Here is a 21,555-nt window from a genome sequence, read left to right as displayed (position 1 = left end):
CAAATATGGGTCTATTTTCAGTTTTCTACATATAGACAGCCAGTGAGACTAGCACCATTTATTGAAGATGCTTTTTTCCCCATTGTATATTTTTGGCTTCTTTGTCAAAGATCAAGTGTCCATAAGTGTTTGGTTTTATTTCTGGATCTTCAATTCTACTCCATTTATCTATGTGTCTGTCTTTATATCAATACCATGCAACTTTTATCACTATTGCTCTGTAGTAAAGCCTGAGGTCAGGGATGGTGATTCCCCTTGAAGTTCTTTTATTGTTAAGATTTTTTTTCACTATTCTGGTTTTTTTTTTTTTTTTTTTTTTTTTTTTTTTTTTTTTTTTTTTTTTGCCTTTCCAGATTAATTTGAAGATTGCTCTTTCCATGTCTTTGAAAAATTGTGTTGGGATTTTTGATGGGGATCACAATCACATTGAATCTATAGATTGCCTTTGGTAGGATAGCCATTTTGACTATATTAATTCTGCCATCCATGAGCATGGGAGATCTCTCCATTTTCTGGGATCTTCAATTTCTTTCTTGAGAGACTTGAAGTTATTGTTATATAGGTCTTTTACTTTTTTGGTTAGAGTTACCCCAAGATATTTTATATTATTTGTGGCTATTGTGAAGGGAGTTGTTTCCCTAATTTCTTTTTCAGCCTGTTTATCACTTGTATGAAGGAAGGCTACAGACTTGAGTTAGTTTTGTACTCGGCTACTTTGCTGAAGTTGTTTATCAGCTGGACAAGTTCTCTGGTAGAATTTTTGGGGTCGCTTATGTATACTATCATATCATCTTCAAATAGGCCTTTATTTCTTCCTTGCCAATTTGTATCCCCTTGATCTCTTTTTGTTATTTTATAGTTCTAGTTAGCACTTTGAGTACTATGTTGCATAGATATGGGGAGAGTGGGCAGCCTTGTCTTGTCCCTGATTTAAGTGGGATTGATTCATGTATGTCTCCATTTAATTTGATATTGGCTATTGGCTTGCTTTATATTGCTTTTATTATATTTAGGCATGGGTCTTGAATTCCTGAACTCTCCAATACTTTTTTTTTTAATTTTTTAAAATTCGGTATAATCTTTATTTACATTTCAAATGATTTCCCCTTTTCTGGCTCCTCACTCCCCGAAAGTCCCATAAGCCCTCTTTCCTCCCCCTGTTTTCCCATCCACCCCTTCCCACTTCCCTGTTCTGGTTTTGCCCTATAGTGCTGCACTGAGTCTTTCCAGAACCAGGGGCCACTCCTCCGTTCGTCTTGGACATCAATTGATATGTGGATTATGTATTGGGTATTCAAAGTTTCTAGGCTAATATCAATTTATCAGTGAGTGCATACCATGATTGATCTTTTGAGACTGGGTTACCTCACTTAGTATGATGTTCTCCAGCTCCATCCATTTGTCTAAGAATTTCATGAATTCATTGTTTCTAATGGCTGAATAGTACTCCATTATGTAAATATACCACATTTTTTGTATCTATTCCTCCGTTGTGGGACACCTGGGTTCTTTCCAGCTTCTGGATACTACAAATAGGGCTGCTATGAACATAGTGGAGCATGTGTCCTTATTGCCTGCTGAAGAATCCTCTGTGTATATGCCCAGGAGTGGTATAGCAGGGTCCTCTGGAAGTGTCATGCCCAGATTTCTGAGGAACCACCAGACTGATTTCCAAAGTGGTTGCACCATCTTGCAATCCCACCAGCAGTGGAGGAGTGTTCCTCTTTCACCACATCCTTGCCAACACCTGCTGTCTCCTGAGTTTTTGACCTTAGCCATTTTGACTGGTATGAGGTGAAATCTCAGGGTTGTTTTGATTTGCATTTCCCTAATGATTAATGATGTTGAACATTTCTTAAGGTGTTTCTCAGCCATCCGAAGTTCTTCATGTGAAAATTCTTTGTTTAGCTCTGTACCCCACTTTTTAATGGGGTTATTTGGTTCTCTGGGTTCTACCTTCTTGAGTTCTTTGTATATATTAGATATTAGCCCTCTGTCGGATTTAGGGTTGGTGAAGATCCTTTCCCAATCTGTTGGTTGACGTTTTGTCCTTTTGACAGTGTCCTTTGCATTACAGAAATTTTGTAGTTTTATGAGGTCCCATTTGTCTATTCTTTTGTTTTTTTTTTTTTTTTTTTTTTTGTTTGTTTTTTTTTTTTTGATTTGGTGTTTTCAAGACAGGGTTTCTCTGTATAGCCCTGGCTGTCCTGGAACTCACTCTGTAGACCAGGCTGGCCTCGAACTCAGAAATCCGCCTGCCTCTGCCTCCCAGAGTGCTGGGATTACAGGCGTGCGCCACCACCGCCAGGCCCCATTTGTCTATTCTTGATCTTAGAGCATAAGCTATTGGTGTTCTATTCAGGAACTTTCCCCCCTGTGCCCATCTCCTCAAGGGTCTTCCCCAGTTTCTTTTCTATTAGTTTCAGTGTGTCAGGTTTTATGTGGAGGTCCTTGATCCATTTGGAGTTGAGCTTAGTACAAGGAGACAAGAATGGATCAATTTGCATTCTTCTGCATGCTAACCTCCAATTGAACCAGCACCAGTTGAAAAAGCTGTCTTTTTTCCACTGGATGTTTTCAGCTCCTTTGTCGAAGATCAAGTGACTATAGGTGTGTGGGTTCATTTCTGGGTCTTCAATCCTATTCTATTATTGATCTGCTTGCCTGACATTGTACCAATACCATGCAGGTTTTATCACTATTGCTCTGTAGTAAAGTTTGAGGTCTGGGATACTGAATCCCCCAGAAGTTCTTTTACTGTTGAGAATAGTTTTAGCTATCCTGGATTTTTTGTTTTCCAGATGAATTTGAGAATTGCTCTTTCTAGCTCTATGAAGAACTGATTTGGGATTTTGATGGGGATTGCATTGAATCTGTTGATTGCCTTTGGCAAGATGGCCATTTTAACTATATTAATCCTTCCAATCCATGAGCCTGGAAGATTTTTCCATTTTCTGAGATCTTCTTCGATTTCCTTCTTCAGAGATCTGAAGTTCTTGTCATATAGGTCTTTTACTTGTTTGGTTAGAGTCACACCAAGATAGTTTATGCTGTTTGTGGCTATTGTGAAGGGTATCATTTCCCTAAATTCTTTCTCAGTCTGCTTATCCTTTGAATATATAAAGGCTACTGATTTGCTTGAGTTGATTTTGTAGCCAGCCACTTTGCTGAAGTTGTTTATCAGCTGTAGGAGTTCTCTAGTAGAGTTTTTTTTTGGGTCACTTAAAGATACTATCATATCATCTGCAAATAGTGATAGTTTGACTTCTTTCTTTCTGATTTGTATACCTTTGAACTCTTTATGTTGTCTAATTGCTCTAGCTAGGACTTCAAGAACTATATTGAAAAGATATGGAGAGAAGGGGCAGCCTTGTCTAGTCCCTGGTTTTAGTGGGATTGCTTCAAGTTTCTCTCCATTTAGTTTGATGTTTGCTACCGGTTTGCTGTATATTGCTCTTACTATGTTTAGATATGGGCCTTGAATTCCTGCCCTTTCCAAGACTTTTAGCATGAAAGGATGCTAAATTTTGTCAAATGCTTTTCCAGCATCTAATGAAATGATCATGTGGTTTTTTTCCTTGAGTTTGTTTATGTAGTGGATAACATTGATGTATTTCTGTATATTGAACCATTCCTGCATCCCTGTGATGAAGCCTACTTGATCATGGTGGATGAATGTTTTGATGTGTTCTTGGATTCAGTAGGCAAGAATTTTATTGAGTATTTTTGCATCGATATTCATAAGGGAAATTGGCCTGAAATTCTCTTTCTTAGTTGGATTTTTGTGTGGTTTTGGTATCAGCGTAATTGTGGCTTCGTAGAAGGAGTTGGATAGTGTTCCTTCTGTTTCTACTTGGTGGAATAGTTTGAAGAGTACTGGTGTTAAGTATTCTTTGAAGGTCTGATAGAATTCTGCACTAAAACCATCAGGTCCTGTGCTTTTTTTGGTTGGAAGGCTATCTATGACCCCTTCTATTTCTCTAGGGGTTATGGGTCTGTTTAGATGATCTATTTGATCCTGATTTAATTTTAGTATTTGGTATCTGTCTAAGAAGTTGTCTATTTCCTCCAGATTCTCCAGTTGTGTTGAGTACACCGCTTTTATAGTAGGATCTGATGATTTTTTGCATTTCCTCAATTTCTGTTGTAATATCTCCCTTTTCATTTCTAATTTTGTTAATTTGGATACTGTCTTTTTGCCCTTTGGTTAGTCTGGCTAAGGGTTTATCTATCTTGTTGATTTTTTTTCAAAGAACCAGCTCCTGGTTTTGTTGATTCTTTGTATGTGTAGAGTCCAGCTTACACATTTTAACCGTGGGTTTTCTGGAAGGAGAGATGGGTAAGGAACAGGTTGCAAGAGAAAATACCTGGAGAGACACAAAAACACATGGCTTCTGGTTCAAGTCTCCATCTTTTATCCTTCTCTCCCAAGCAACAAAGGCAGACCAAGCCCCTCCTCTGAAGGCTGGAAATCGGTTCTTCTTGTTCTTCAGGAGTTGGGTGGTCAGGTTGCTGGCTGCTATTCTTGAGAGCAGTGGGCAGGGGGAGGTCACAATTCCTCCCTTTTTTTTTTAATTTTAAGAAAAAACAGTGGATAACTATATTCATCAAAAGACGATGGGCATTGACCAGTGAGGGAAAGAATTGGCCTCGACCCCCTTAAATATTAATTGACATCTTTTTCAGGGGAGGGGAAATAGACTGCCTTAATAATTTAAGGACAATCTTTCAATGTCAACCCCTGTGCAGCCAGGCGTGCTTTTCAGGGAAACTTGGAAGCAGGACATTTCCTTTTCCCTTGCAGTGCCTCGCCTCGCACCCTCAAACTGATGCCCATGTTTGTTCAATTAACAAACATGCATAGATTTGGTTCTATGCAGCCCCCTCTCTGGGGATCCACTGGTAAAGTAAATGCCCTGTGAATATGAGTTGGCTGGCTTTCATAGCCGCCCATCTTCGAGTCCTGGAAGCCATTGCTGTAGCAGCCCACCTTCGAGTGTTGTATCTGAAAGATATCTGCTTGAAGCACAAAATAAGAGATTAAAGGGAAAAACTGCTTGGACTGTTTCTCTGGAGGGCCCATGGTATTTAATTTGGTTGTAAATTAGTAGCTCAGGAATAAAACCTGGCTTGTAAATTAATGGCTAGAGTAAAAGCAGCCTACCTTCCCAATATGGGAGAAGTAGGCTTAAGAACATTATTGAATTAGTCATACTTACCAGCTGATTCAGGGTCTCTATCTACCATATCAATCTTTCTGGCAGCCATCCGGCTCCATCTTCTTTTTGAGAGAAAATATAAATCGAACATCTTCTCCATAATAAAACAGGGTCTGGACCGTTCCATATATTGGTTAATGAGTCCCGCCATTTAACCATGGCAATCCCTTGGTATAAAAACTTGTGAACAATGATTGATTACATTTAGAGGCTTCTCTCGAATGTAGAGAAGTGAAAAGAAATCTTGAATAAGCATCAATGCAAACATGTATACATTTTAATTTTCCAATTTTGCATAGCGAGTTACATCCATTTGTCAAAAATGATAGGGTATAAGGCCACATAGATAAACCCCTAAATGGGGAGCTGGAGATAAGGAAAAGCAGTTAGGACATTGTTTTACAATAGTGAAAACAAAGATCCTGATGGCATATTAAAATTAAGCATGCCATAGGTTTCCAATAAAGGACAAATTTTGCAACATACAAGCTAATTGTAAAAGGATTAAAAGTATAATTTATAGGTTGAAAAACATTTAATATCATTGTCAGCTCTGCTAACTGAGCTGAGCCCAGGTTGAAGGAGTCAGCAGGATGATGAAGGGGCTTAAGGGGAGAGTATAGGTTAGGTGAGTGTGGCTAGGCGGCATGGGGGAAGGTGTCCAGGCAGGCCCTTGCCTGGGTACCTCTGCCCCTGAGGGACCACACACACATAGACATGGTATAGAATAGAGTTTATTCAGAATAGGGGATGGGAGTTAGTGGTAGAGAGAGAGGGAGAGAGAGAGAGAGAGAGAGAGAGGGAGAGAGAGAGAGAGAGTGGAAGCCGGCCATGACCACGTGGAGGGGGGGAAGAGCCCCAGGGGCAGAGAGGTGAGAGTATGTGGGAGAGCGGAGAGCAAAGAGAGAGAGGAGGGGCAAGTAGCCCCTCTTATAGTGGGCCAGATCTCTGGGGCGGGGCATACCTGGCTATTGCCAGGTAGGTGTGGGGTGGAGCTTAGACAAAACCCCAACACAGGTGTTTCTATAACCACCTGTTGATTATAAATAAGATATCTAGCTTTTCCTTCAGAAGAGCCATCTATGAAAATCAAGAGTATTTTTATGCAGAGGCTATAAAGATCATATTAGGAAATACAACCTCATGTATATCTAAGAAACATTATTAATCTATCTTAAGGACAACAGCAACGCCAACAAGTGAATTCTTCTATCTTATCTAGGCATTGGCATGCCTAGTGATAGGAAGCCATATACATTTAGCAAGATTTCCTTGGCATCCAAATTTTAAAATTTTCTTAAAAATATATATGCCTTAAATATATATATGCATAATTCAAATTATATGCACGGGGATACCATTTCCCCTCTGTTTTTCTTTTTTAAGAAGATATTGTTTTGTTTTGTAAAAATGTTTTATATTATCTCATCTTTGAAGATTATAAAGAATCAAATTGTCAAAGATATCTCAAATTAATAGCCTTTATTTATTAAATGGCCAGTTCCAATGTTTGTTCTGGTCTAAGTTGGAACATCAAGCATATACCATAACATAGGCAATAACTATGTAACTATAGAAAATAAACATAGCATTCTTAGTTGCCTTTTGCTAGAGCAGTTGCAATTAGAATGCCCCAAAATGAATCATAGTTATATGCACATATTTTGATTTTCTAAATTAGAAATATGAATATCATTTATCTGTAAAAGTTAATTAAGTCCTCTAGAATCAACACCATTATGTGGTCGAAGTAGAAATTGAGGACATCAAGAACAAATCTTTATAATTTGATGTACATAAACATATAAAATTATTTTTTAAGCCATTACCCTTTTGATGATATAAATAAGAAATATGCTTGTACATCCAAATGTTTTTATATAGCCTGTATGGGATATAAACTTTGTGTGCCCTGCCTTAAGGGGTCTTACCCAGGCACCTTTTTAAGGATTAATTATAAATAAGTATATTGTAGTTGTCTTTAGACACGCCAGTAGTGGGCGTTAGATCTCACCACAGGTGGTTGTGAGCCACAATGTGGTTGCTGGGATTTGAGCTCTCATGCTCTATGAATGAGGGCTTAGCTTTAGCAGCTGAGCCATCTCTCCAGGCTTACAAACATAAAATATAAGAGTTCAGCTCTTAGCACCCATGGCTGTCTCTTCAGCCTTTGGTTAACCTTTAAATATTTAAAGGACAGTAATTTAGAGAACATATACTTTGAAATTTGAATTACATTTGTATAAACAATTGTAAAAATTAAGAATTAGCCATATTAAAAATGGAACAATTTTAAGCAATTGTAAACCATGAACTATATATCTATCTATTATTATTAAAAGCTTGATTTTTAACATCTTAAAAATAGCTGCTATAGCACCCACGTGCTGAAGCAGGGAAAACTTAAAGGAATAGACGTTATATAAACTTTAGTCTCATAGTTGATGTATAATTTATGGGATGTACATATAGAAATATAAAGTAAATTGCAACAACTTATTTTTTGGATAACAATTATTAATTTTGCCTAAAAAGGCTTGCCATGTAATAGATCAACCATTAATAATAATTAATTTGATTGCTGCTTGAAGCAAGGAATAAACGTTTTATTAGACTCTTAAAACATTTCTTTAAAATATTTTATAACATTTTAAGAACACATTAAAATCTTTATTGAAGGGTGTAAAAAGCTTTATTTCATGAGCAAAAAATGTGATTCTATATCAACATTATTTTGCCAAGGAATGGCAGTGAACACATATCATAAACAGCTGATTATAGGCAGCGTTATCTGCCTTGAAAACAGAGGTTTAAGTTCTCCTGTGGCAAGCTTAAAAAGATGTCTTAGCCAGTTAACTTATTTTAATAACCTTTGAAAATTATTTATTTAAAAAAATTTTAAAAACCCAAAAGCAAAGGCCTGTTTTTCTATAAACAAAACATTTTTAATATATTTAAAAAATCTAAGATCTCAGCTTCTTGTATTGAAGCAGAGACAAAACATTCCTTCTCACATAAGGTAAGGCTATATTTGAATTGTATTTTGAATTATATCTGTATGAATCTATCACAATATTTTCTAGGAGACAGTCCCTCTTCCCGCCCGCGGGAAGGCTGGACGGAGGAGGGCATACTTCTGTGCCATGCAGGCCAGAAGTAGCAGCGAGCCAAGCCTTGTGTTCCTTTTGTTGAGGGGGCTCTAGACACCATGCCACCACATGCTTGGAAAACCACAGCCCCAGGCGTGGCGCTCAGGGAGGAAGTGGCAGGGGAGACACTTCCCTCTTGCTGTCCCAAGAAAAAACTGAGTCCCTCAGGTCATGCCCAGAGGTCGCTTGGCTTGAGTCTAGAGTCATAGCCATTGAGGCCTTGCCACACTGTGTAGTGCTCTGCCGCTGCTCGCCTGGGCCACCCGCCCAGCCCGCACCCTGAGCCGAGCTGCGCCTTCACCTGGGTAACCTGCTCGTGGCCCATAGAGTCCTGGACTCTCTCTAGCTGGGGCTGAATCAAAGTGACCTGGGCCTGCATGGTAGGGACTCAGCTCTAGCCTCTTCCCTACTCGCTCAAGCGAATGCTCAAACTTAGCGATTGCCACATGCTCTAAATGGCTGTACCTTTAAGCCATCAGCCAAAACCAGCCTCTAAATCTATAACTCCATAGTCAGGACATGTAAAACTTTATACCATTAAGACCAATTAAAAACAAGAACAAAGCAATTACCAAATCTTATAAGTTAAACCAGAGTGAGTTCCGGGCTCACTCCTTGCGCTCTGCCTCCCAAGTGCTGGGATTAAAGGCGTGCGCCATCATTGCCAGCGGCTGCTGCGCCACAGCTTTACATCAGCTTGCTGCTGGCTTAAGAGGCCCCAGAAGACGAAATTTTCATCGATTTTTATTTGTTTAACATGAAACAAACAAACACTCATTCACACAAAACACAGACAAATAAACGTACATGTGGACAATTGGTGCACTGAAGACATAGAAATTAAAGCGCGCTTGCAATGTAACCAAATCCATTTTCCTTTTTTCTTTTATGTTTCTAGAAATAATTTTCTTGTTTTTTTGTTTTTTACTGTTTTTATTTTGTTTTATAATTTATGCCCTATTTCTCTTGCCTGATGCAGTTTTAGACTGCAGACAATTGCCTAACTAAATTCCCTGTTCCATAGTTGTTTTTACATCCTAGCTGATCTCAGTGAGGGCCTATATACTGAGTCAGTCTAGCCTGTATCTTTACATACTTCTGCAGCAACAATGACATTATTAGCACTAAATTAATATCTTGTTGCTTACCGTGCCCGATACATAAACTTTTTCCTTGGAGCTCCGAAATTCAGACAACATACCTCATTTTGCCTCTCCGTTTCCAGTTATAATCCACGTTGGCATCATATATAGAGAGTCCAACTCACACATTTTAACCGTGGGTTCTCTGGAAGGAGAGATGGGCATAGGAACGGGGGCAAGAGAAATCACATGGAGAGACACAAAAACACATGGCTTCTGGTTCAAGTCTCCATCTTTTATCTTTCTCTCCCAAGCAACAAAGGCAGACCAAGCCCCTCCCCTGAAGGCTGGAAACTGGTTCTTCTTGTTCTTCAGGAGGTGGGTGGTCAGGTTACTGGCTGCTATTCTTGAGAGCAGTGGGCAGGGGGAAGTTACAATTCCTCCCTTCTATTCTTGAGAGCAGTGGGCAGGGGGAGGTCACATGTATGGTTCTCTTAGTTTCTACTTGATTGATTTCAGCCGAGTTTGATGATTTCCTGTCTTCTTCTTCTCCTGGGTGAATTAGCTTCTTTTTGTTCCAGGGCTTTCAGTTGTTCCGTTAAGCTTCTAGTGTATGCTCTCTCCAATTTCTTTTTGGAGGCACTGAAAGCTATGAATTTTTCTCTTAGCACTGCTTTCATTGTGTCCTATAGATTTGGGTATGATGTGCCTTCATTTTCATTAATTTCTAAAAAAAAAATCTTTGATTTCTTTCTTTATTTCTTCCTTGACCAAGGTATCATTGAATAGAGTATTGTTCAGTTTCCATGTGTATGTGGGCTTTCTGTTGTTTTTGTAGCAATTGAAGATCACTTTTACTCCATAGTGATCTGATAGGAGGTATGGGATTATTTCAATCTTCTTATATTTATTGAGGTCTGTCTTGTGACCAACTATATGATCGATTTTGGAGAAGGTACCATGAGGTGCTGAGAAAAAGGTATATTCTTTTGTTTTGAGATGAAAAGTTCTATATATATATCTGTTAAATCCAATTGGTCCAAAGCTTCAATTAGTTTCACTGTCTCCCTGTTTAGTTTCTGTTTTCCCTATTGGTCCATTGATGAGAGTGGAGTGTTGAAGTCACCCACAATTATTGTGTTAGGTGCAATGTGTGCTTTGAGCTTTAGTAAAGTTTCTTTTATGAATGAGGGCGCCCTTGTATTTGGAGCATAGATGTTCAGGATTGAGAGTTCTTCTTGTTGGATTTTTCCTTTGACCAGCAAGAAGTGTCCTTCCATGTCTCTTTTGACGACATTAGGTTGAAAGTCAATTTTATCTGAATGGCAACTCCGGCTTGTTTCCTGAGACCATTTGCTTGTAGAATTGTCTTCCAGCCTTTTACTCTAAGGTAGTGTTTGTCTTTGACACTGAGGTGTGTTTCCTGTATGCAGCAAAATGTAGGGTCCTGTTTACGTAACCAGTCTGTTAGTCTATGTCTTTTTATTGGGGAATTGAGTCCATTGATGTTAAGAGATATTAAGCAGTAGTGGTTATTGCTTCCTATCATTTTTGATGTTAATTTTATACTTGTGTGGTTATCTTCTTTGGGGTTTGATGAAAGAAGTTTAACATCCTGCTTTTTCCAGGGTATTGTTGCCCTCATTGTAATGATGTTTTCCCCCTATTATCCTTTGTAGGGCTGGGTTTGTGGAAAGATATTGTGTAAATTTGTTTTTGTTATGGAATATCTTGGTTTCTCCATCTATAGTGATTGAGAACTTCTCTGGGTATAGTAGTCTTGGCTGGCATTTGTGTTCTCTTAGAGTCTGCATGAGCTCTGCCCAGGATCTTCTTGTTTTCATGGTCTCTGGTGAGAAGTCTGGTGTAATTCTGATAGGTCTTCCTTTATATGTTACTTGCCCTTTTTCTCTTACTGCCCTAAGTATTCTCTCTTTGTTTAGTACATTTGGGGTTTTGATTATTATGTGACGGGAGGTAGTTCTGTTCTGGTCCAGTCTGTTTGGAGTTCTGTAGGCTTCTTGTATATTCATGGGCATCTCTCTCTTTAGGTTAGGGAAGTTTTCTTCCATAATTTTATTGAAGATATTTGCTGGCCCTTTAAGTTGTAAATCTTCACTCTCTTCTATACCTATAATCCTTAGGTTTGGCTTTCTCATTGTGTCCTGGATTTCCTGGATGTTTTGGGTTACAAGCTTTTTGCACTTTGCATTTTCTTTAACTGTTGAGTCCATGGTTTCTATGGTATCTTCGGCATCTGAAATTCTTTCTTCTATCTCTTGTATTCTGTTGTTTATATTTGCATCTATGGCCCCTGATTTCTTCCCAAGGTTTTCTATCTCCAAAGTTGCCTCCCTTTGTGCTTTCTTAGTTGTTTCTACTTCTGTTTTTAGATCCTGGAAGTTTTTGCTCAGTTCCTTCACTTGCTTGTTTGTGTTTTCCTACAATTCTTTGAGAGATTTTTGTGTTTCCTCTTTCATGACTTCTGCCTGTTGATCAAAGTTCTCCTGTATTTCTTTAAGTGATTTTTGCATTTCCTCCTTATTGGCTACTAACTTCTGACCCATATTCTCCTGAATTTCTTTAAATGATTTTTGTATTTCCCTTGTAAGGGCTTCTAGCTTTTGATTGTTTTTCTCCTGACTTTCTTTAAGAGATTTATTTATGTCCTTCAGGTGTTCCTCTAACAGCGTCCTTACCAGTGATTTTAAATCCAACTCTTGTTTTTCTGGTGTGTTGGTGTATCCAGGACTTGCTGTTGTTGGAGATTTAGGTTCAGATGCTGCCATAATGCTTTGGTTTCTGTTAGTCATGTTCCTACATTTGCCTTTAGCCATCTGGTTCTCACAGGTGTTAGAAGGTCTTATTGTCACTGGCTGGTGCTTCAACCTCCTGTGGATCTTTAAGCTTATTTCCGCAACACTGGATGACTGGGTTTCTTCTGGCACAGATTGCTGATATGCTGTCTTCCTCTTTTGTGCCTTTGGAGCCCTGCTCAGTCTTGCCTCTAGCAATGTTATACTTGGGTTGTCAAGGTGAACCAGGTGTTCCCGGACTGCTCTGTCATGGAGTGAAGTTGGTGGTGGTGGGGTCACTCCCTCTGTTGATTCTCAAGTAGGGCACAGACCCCACGACCGGCTGGCAGATGAACCGCCAATGTTCTCAGGTCCTGGGTGCAGGCACACCCCTGGTGGTTGGCATCCCCAGAGATCTTTAGCTCAGGATAATACAGTACCTAGTGATGCTTTTCTGCCCAGGCAGGCTGTGAAGGTGGCCAAGGGGAGTTGCTCCCTCTGCTGCTCTCAGTGCAGGACACAGGCCCTACTACTGACCTGCTAGTGATGCTTTTCTGCCTGGGCAGGCAGTGAATAAGGCCGTGGGGAGTCTCTCTCTCTGCTGCTCTCCATGCAGGACACAGGCCCCACGACCAGCGGTCTGGCAGATGAACCTCCTATGTACTCAGGTCCTGGGCGCAGGCAGATCCCTGACGATTTGCACACCCAGAGATCTTAAGCTGGAGATAATACAGTATCTAGTGATGGTTTTCTGCCCCAGTGGGCCGCGAAAATGGCCGCGGGGATTTGTTCCCTCTGCTGCTCTCCATGCAGGACACAGGCCCCACGACCGGCTGGCAGATGAGCCCCCTATGTGCTCAGGTCCTGGGCGCAGGCAGATCCCTGGCGGTTTGCACACCCAGAGATCTTTAGCTAGTGAACTCTCCAATACTTTTAACATGAAGAGGTGTTGTATTTTGTCAAATGTTTTTTTTTCTGCATTTGACATGGAGATGATCATGTGATTTTTTTCTTTGAGTTTGTTTATATAGTGGATTATGTTAATGGATTTTCATATATTAAACCAACCTTGCATCCTTGGGATGAAGCCTACTTGATAGTTGGGAATGTGTTCTTGGATTTGGTTTGCCAAAATTTTATTGAGTATTTTTGTATCAATATTTATAAGCAAGATTGCTCTGAAGTTCAATTTTTTGGTTGGGTCCTTGTGTGGTTTAAGTATCAGAGTAATTGTGGCTTCATAGAGTAAACTAGGTAGTGTTCCTTCTCTTTCTATTTTATGGAATAGTTTGAGAAAAATTGGTATTAGGTCTTCTTTGAAGGTCTGGTAGATTCTGTATTAAATATGTCTGACCTTGGGATTTTTTTTGGTTGGGAGGTTTTTAATGACTTCTATTTCTTTGTGTGATATGGGACTGTTTAGATAGTTTACCTGCTCTCGATTTAACTTTGGTATATGATACCTGTCTAGAAAACCATCCATTTCATCTGTATTTTCCAGTTTTGTTGAGTATAGACTTTTATAAGGTCTGATGATTTTTTTCGAACTTTCTCTGTTTCTGTTTCATTTCTGATTTTGTTATTTTGGATACTGCTTCTCAGCCCTTTAGTTAGTTTGGCTAGGGGTTTATCTGTCTTGTTGATTCTATCAAAAATCCAGTTCTGGTTTTGTTGATTCTTTGTATTGTTTCCTTTGTTCCTATTTGGTTGATTTTGGCCCTGAGTTTGACTATTTCCTGCCTTTTACTCCTCTTGGGTGACTTTTTTTTTTTTTGTTCTAGAGCCCACAGGTGTGCTGTTAAGTCGTTAGTGTAAACTCTCTCCAGTTTCTTAACCTGGGCACTCAGTGCTATGAACTTTTCCCTTAGCACTGTTTTCATTGTGACCCATAAGTTTGGATATGATGTGTCAATATTTTCATTAAAATTTAAAAAGTCTTTAATTTCTTTATTTTTAATTTGACCAAGTTATCATTGAGTAGGGTGTTGATCAGCTTCCATGTGTATGTATGTTTTCCATTGTTTTTGTTGGAATTTAAGACCAGCCTTAGACCATGGTGATCTGATAGGGTGCATGGGATTATTTCAATCTTCTTATATTTGTTGAGGCCTGTTTTGTGGCCTATTACATGGTCAGTTTTAGAGAAGGTACCATGAAGTGCTGAGAAGAAGGTATATTCTTTTGTTTTAGGATGAAATGTTCTATAGATAGCTATTAAATCCATTTGGTTCATAACTTCTGTTAGTTTCACTGTGTCTCTGTTTAGTTTGTGTCCATTGCTGAGAATGGGTGCTGAAGTCTACCACTATTATTGTGTGAGGTGCAATGTGTGCTTAGAGCTTTAGTAAAGTTTCTTTTATGAATGTGGGTGCCCTTGCATTTGGAGCAGAGATGTTCAGAATTGAGAGTATATCCTGGTAGATTTTTCCTTTGACCAGTTTGAAGTTTTCTTCCTTTTCTGTTTTGATAACTTTTGTTTGAAAGGTGATTCTATTCCATATCAGAATGGCTACTCCAGCTTGTTTATTGGGACCATTTGCTTGAAAAATTTTTTTCTAGCCTTTTACTCTGAGGTAGTGTCTGTCTTTGACTCTAAGGTGTGTTTCCTGTATACAACAAAAAGCTGGGTTCTGTTTTCGTATCCAGTCTATTTGTCTATGTCTTTTTTATTGGGAAATTGAGTCCATTGATGTTAAGAGGTATTAAGGAATAGTGATTGTTGCTTTCTGTTATTTTTGTTTTTATTTTTATGTTTGTGTGGCTATCTTCTTTTGGGTTTGTTGAAAGAATATTACTTTCTTGCTTTTTCTAGGGTGTAGTTTCCCTCCTTGTGTTGGGCTGGATTTGCGGAAAGATGTTGTGTAAATTTGTTTTTGTCATGGAATATCTTGATTTCTCCATCTATGGTGATTGAGAATTTTGCTCAATATAGTAGCCTGGGTTCGCATTTGTGTTCTCTTAGGGTCTGTATGACATCTTCCCAGGATATTCTATCTTTCATAGTCTCTGGTGAGAAGTTTGGTGTAATTCTGATAGGTCTGCCTCTAATTGTTACTTTACCTTTTCCCCTTACTGCTTTTAACATTCTTTCTTTGTTTAGTGCATTTGGTGTTTTGATTATTATGTGATGGGAGGAATTTCTTTTCTGGTCCAATATATTTGGAGTTCTGTAAGCTTCTTGTAAGTTTATGGACATCTCTTTCTTTAGGTTTGGGAGGGTTTCTTTCTGGCCCTTTCTGTTGAGAATCTTCACTCTCTTCTGTACCTATTATCCTTAGGTTTGGTCTGCTTGTTGTGTCCTGTATTTCCTGGATGTTTTAGGTTAGAAGCCTTTTGCCTTTTGCATTTTCTTTGGTTGTTGTGTCAATGTTTTCTATGGTATCTTCTGTACCTGAGATTCTCTCATCTATCTCTTGTAATCTGTTTATAATGCTTGCATCTATGACTCCTGATCTCTCTCCTAGTTTTTCTATTCCCAGGGTTGTCTCCCTTTGTGATTTCTTTATTGTTTCTATTTCTACTATTAGAACCTGGATGGTTTTGTTCAATTCCTTCCTCTGTTTGGTTGTGTTTTCCTGTAATTCTTTAAGGGATTTTTGTTTCCTCTTTAATGGTTTCTACGTGTTTATCTCTGTTCTGTATTTCTTTAAGGGAGTTATTTATGTTCTTCTTAAAGTCTTCTATTCTAATGATGGGATGAGATTTTAATTCATAGTCTTGCTTTTCTGATGTGTTGGTGTAACCAGGGCTTGCTGAGGTGGGAGAATTGGGTTCTGATGTTGCCACATAATCTTGGTTTCTGTTGCTTATGTTCTTGCCCTTGCCTTTCACCATCTGGTTATCTCTGGGTTTAGCTGGTCTTACTGTCTCTGACTATGTCTTGTCCCTCCTGTAAGCCTGTGTGTCAGCACTCCTGGGAGATCAGTTCTGTCAAGGAGGAGTATGGGTATGGAAATCTGTGGCAGAGGATCAGCTCTGGGGTGTAGATGTAAACTGAAAGGATCCTGTCCCCCATTGTTCCTTGTTTCTTGTGTCCTGATGGCTCTGGGTAGGTTCCTCTTGGGCCAGGAATTTGAGCAGAAGTGATGGTCTTCCCTGTGCTCTCAGGTGTGTCAACACTCTTGGGAAACTAACTCATTCCCGGTGATACTTGGGTATGGAAAGCTGTGGCACAGAGTCAGTTCTAGTTACAGATGGAAACCAGAGGAGTCCTGTCTCAGGTTGCTCCATTGGTTCATGACTTCTACTATTTTTACTGTGTATCTGTTTAGTTTCTGTTTCAATGACCTGTCTATTGGTAAGAGTGGGGTGTTGAAATCTCACACTATTATTGTGTGATGCTCAGTGTATGTTTTGAGCTTTAGTAAAGTTTCTTTTACAAATGTGTATGCCCTTGCATTTGGGGCATAGATGTTCAGAATTAAGAGTTCAGTTCATCTTGGTGGATGTTTCCTTTGATGAATATCAAGTGTACTTCCCCCATCTCATTTGAGATCTTTTGGTTGAATATTTATTTTATTGGATATTAAAATGACAATGCCATCTTATTTCTTGGTATCATTTGCTTGGAAAACTTCCAGCCTTTTATTCTGATGTAGTGTATGTCTTTGTCATCGAGGTATGTTTCCTGTATGCAGCAAAATATTGGGTCCTGCTTGCTTATCCAGTCTGTTTGCTTATGTGTTTTTATTGGAGAATTGAGTTAATTAGTGTTAAGATATATTAAAGACAGATGATTGTCAGTTCCTGTTATAGTTGTTGGAGGTGGTATTATGTGTGTGTGATTATTTTCTTTTGGGTTTATTGTGTAAATTCTTGGTTTTTCTTTGGTGTAGATACTCTTTGTGTTGGAATTTTCCTTTTTGAATACTCTTTAGGTCTGGATTAGTAGATATATATTTTTTAATTTGTTTTTGTCATGGGATGTTTTGGTTTCTTCATCTGTGATGAGTCAGAGTTTTGCTGTGTACTGTAACCGTTGATGGCATTTGTGTTCTCTTAGGGTCTGCATGACATCTGTTCAGGATCTTACTTTTATAGTCTCTGTTGAGAAGTCTGGTGTAATTCTGATAGGTTTGCCTTTATATGTTACTTGGCCATTTCCACTTACAGCTTTTAATATTCTTTCTCTTTTTCCTGTGCATTTGGTGTTTTGATTATTATGTGACTGGAGGATTTTCTTTTTTAGTCAAATCTATTTGAATTTATGTAGGCTTCTTTCACTTTTTTGGCCATCTCTTTCTTTAGGTTAGGGAAGTTTCCTTCTGTGATTTTGTTGAAGAAGTTTTTTTGTCCCTTTGAGCTGGGATTCTTCACCCTCTCCTATTCGTATTATTCTTAGGTTTGGTCTTTTCATTGTGTCCTGGATTACTTGGATGTTTTTGGTTAGAAGTATTTTTTCTCTATATTTTCTTTCACAGTTGTGTCAATGTCTTCTATGGTATAATCTATGCCTGAGATTCTCTCTTATATCTCTTGTATTCTGTTGGCGATGCTTGCATCTGTAGCTCCTGACATCTTTCCTAGGTTTACCATTTCCAGGATTGACTCTATTTGTGATTTCCTTATTGTTTCTATTTCCATTTTTAAGACTTGGACTCCTTTGTTCAATTCCTTCCCTTGTTTGATTGTGTTTTCTTGTATTTCTTTGAGGGATTTTTTTTGTTTCCTCTTTAAGGGCTTCTACCTGTTTCACTATACTTTCCTCTATTTCCTTAAGTGAGTTATTTGAATCCTCCTTAAAGGTCTCTATTATCTTCATAAGAAGGAACTTTAGGTCAGCATCATGCTTTTCATGCATGTGATGGGATATCTATGCCTTGCTGTGCTGGGAGAGAGCTGGGTTCTGATGATTTCAAACTATTCTGGCTTCTGTAGGTTATATGATTCCCACTATCTGGTTATCTTTCGGGTTACCTGGTCTGGGTGTCTCTGTCTGGCACTTGCCTCCCTGCATTGCAGCAGATCTCCTGGGAGTTCTGTGGCCCTGGCTGCAGCAGATCTCCTGGGAGGCCTGTCGTCTCTGGGGTGTTGAGAGGGGCAGACAGGCAGATTTGCCTAGGTGGAGGTAGGGCGATAGGGTTGGTGTGGAGGGGAGGGATACCATTTCCACTGGCCTCCTGGGGAGGGGCAGCTACTGCAGTTATTTGGGTGGGTGTTTTACCTGCTGTCCTGGCTGCAGCAGATCTCTTGGGAGAACTGTAGACTTAGGGTATTGAGAGAGAGGGGTAGATGAGTGGATATGCCCTGGTGTAGGTGCAGACTAGAAGGCAATTCATGTCCTATTTTCTTACTGATCCAGTATGAACAGGAATGGCTGCCATTGTTATCTGGGTGGCTGCTATCATCAGTAGAAGAAAATCTCTTCAGAATTTGGAGGAAGCACCCACATTTTTGCACAGTATTCCTTGCAATATCCCCACACTTCTACTTTCTTAAATGTTAATGTTTGTCAACCCCTGCCCTGCTGAATAGGAACTGAATATACATTTCTAAAAGCATTGTTTCATGGTAGGTCTAGGAACACCCAGATTTGTTTTGTTTTTCAAATTTATCAAATAGATAATCATGGCCTCTTTCTGCTGGAGTGGGGTTCCTTTGAAAAAACTAGCCCTGGAGTAAAGATGGAATAACCTGCTTAAGAGATGAGAAGATAGCAGATCACTCATGGGGTGCAAAAAACTGAAATGCACTCTGGTTAACTTTGGGGCAGTGAATGGAAACTATAGCTCCTACATTGGAAAATTCTCAGTGAATCCAGACACAGGAGAGAAGGAAAGGCTCACAGGGCTAGTGCATATTTGAACTGAGTTTGGAGAGGTCTGGGGTTCTGGGTGGCCCCAGGCAGGGACTCTCTCAAAGAAGTGATAGCATGTGTAAAATCTGCCATGGTGAGGAGGAAGAGGCTGCAGATCCTTTCTTTATGTTGTTGTATGTCAGAGATGATTAGTTTGGTTGCAGAATATGGAATCTTAGGACTAACAAACTGTCTTAGTTTTTTTTTCCATTGCTCTAGTGAAACACCATGTCCAAGAGAACTTAGAGAAGAAAGGGTTTATTTTAGGTCACGGTCACAGAGGATTAGGAGTCCATCACTGTCATAATAGGGAGCATGGAAGCAGGAAGGCAGGTACTGGAAGAGTAGCTGAGAGCGTACATCTGATCCACAAGTATGAGGCAGAGAAAGCTAACTGGGAATAGTGTGGGCTTTCGAAATTACATAGCCTACCCATAGTGACACACTTCCTTCCACAAGGCCACACCTCTTAATTCTTCCCAAATAGCTCCACCAGCTGGAGGCCAAGAATTCAAACTAGGAGCATATGGAGGTCATCCTCACTCCATATAGACGGTTTCTCTTTCTTTCCCAGGAAAGCATCATACCTTTACTTGAAACACAGCAACTTAGACAAATGGTGGTAGATTTTCTTTACAAAATAAAGAAGCAAATACACATTAAGTTGATAAGTAAGATAGGAACAGTAGTTAATTATTTTAGAAGAATTAAGTGTTATTCTAGAGTGGTAACAATCACCTAATCCAGAAATACTAAATTGATAGAAGTGACTGCATGTAGTGAAAATCATTATGATATAGTACAAAATAGCAACAGAGATCACCAGCTAGGAAGAGAAGCAATTCTTTTTGGTCTGAGCTAAGTAAGGTTTGTGTAATACAAGGATTCATAGTCCCTTGAACTGCAATCTAATATATATTTATAATCTGGCATTATCTAGTTATGTGACATTGGCTATAGGGCTGTTATATGAGTATTGCATGTTTTATCAGCACAGACTTTTGACTTGATTTTCATTGATGGTGAAATATTTCACCATTTTGTGGTGTTTTCCATCTGTGCTTGTCCCTTTTACAATGCTATAGGAAGTGTTCATAGGTTTTAAACACATTTTCTATTAAATTGCCCTTTGCTTTACATTGCTATATTTGAAGAACACTGGGATGATGTCTTAGTTAGGGTTGTACTGATGTGAACAGACACCACAATCAAAGTAACTCTCATAAGGACGACATTTAATTGGGACTGACTTACAAGTTCAGAGGTTCAGTCTATTATCATCAAGGCAGGAGCATGGCAACATCCAGGCCGGGATAGTACAGGAGGAACTGAGAGTTCTACATCTTCATATGAAGGTTGCTAGAAGACTGACTTCCACGCAGCTAAGATGAGGGTCATAAAGCCCACATCCACAGTGATATACTTTCTCCAACAAGGCCACACCTCCAAATAGTGCCAGTCCCTGGGTCAAGCATATACAAACCATTACAGGTGAGTTCACCCCCAAATGACTTAATAATTCTCAGATGAGGGTTGAGAGACTCATTGATCTACTCATATAATGAGAAACCATCAAGAGACAATTTAACATTATGTCTATTTTGCAGCATAATAATGGTAGGTTCTCCCCCAGAAGCTATGATCTGTCTAGACACTTCTTGCCCTGATAATGGTATTGAGGTATGGGTTCATCTTGTGGCATGGCCTTTCAATTCAGTCAGAAAGAGGTTGACTACTCCCATGATATTTGTGCTTCTGTAAGCACCCATACTCACTTACTTACTTACTGGGCTAAGGTTACCTAATATGGATGAATTAAAACAGGTTTGGGTTGGAGGAGCCATAGTAAAACTGAGGCTGTGACAGTTTTATTGAGGGCAATCAGACTTTTTATACCCTTATCAGAAGCAGAATATAGTGGTGATTGCCAGAATCAATACAGTTGTAGTTGCCAGGATACAATGACATTTGAAAGCTATGTTGGATACATAGATTAATGTCTAAGACCAATTTTCCTGCCAAGCTTCCTTGCTCCTTTGACTTCTAAGGGAACATGCAGAAAAACACAGAGCAGCCTGAACCCTTCACTGCCTGAGGGAGTGCCTTGGTTTCTCAGGAACTGACAAGCATATAGTGCCCCAGGAGCCATGACTCTAGCCTTAAAAACCTATGACAAACCTTTCATGGCAGCTAGGCCAGGCTAAGCACACCTCTGTTGCACCAGTGGCCATGTGCTGTGTCAGGACAGTCCTACTGTAGCATGCTTGGAGGACACTGTGAATGGTGTATTTTTTCTGATTTCCTCCTTAGTAAGTTAGTTTTTGGTGTACATAACTGTTACTGATTTTATAGTCTGCTACTTTACTGAAGGTATTTATTGGATTCGGTGTGTTTTTAGAAATTAGGACTCTCTTAAGTGTAGAATCGTGTAGTTTGGAAGCAGGGATAGTTTATCCTCTTCCTTTCTGAGTTTTAACCCATTGTAGTTTCCTCTCATTGCATTGCTCCAGCTAG

General features: G+C 39.3%; 1 protein-coding gene across 1 annotated transcript in view; it reads left to right on the top strand.

Annotated features, from left to right (window-relative positions):
* The window catches only part of LOC127664580 (uncharacterized), an 84,010-nt gene that overhangs the window by 39,672 nt on the left and 22,783 nt on the right, over positions 1 to 21,555 (top strand). The window lies entirely within an intron of this gene.

The sequence above is a fragment of the Apodemus sylvaticus genome, chromosome 14, assembly GCF_947179515.1.
Source record: "Apodemus sylvaticus chromosome 14, mApoSyl1.1, whole genome shotgun sequence".
Lineage (NCBI taxonomy): Eukaryota > Metazoa > Chordata > Mammalia > Rodentia > Muridae > Apodemus > Apodemus sylvaticus.
The sequence above is the reverse complement of the archived record's forward strand: the minus strand, read 5'-3'. Positions and strand labels throughout refer to the sequence as shown.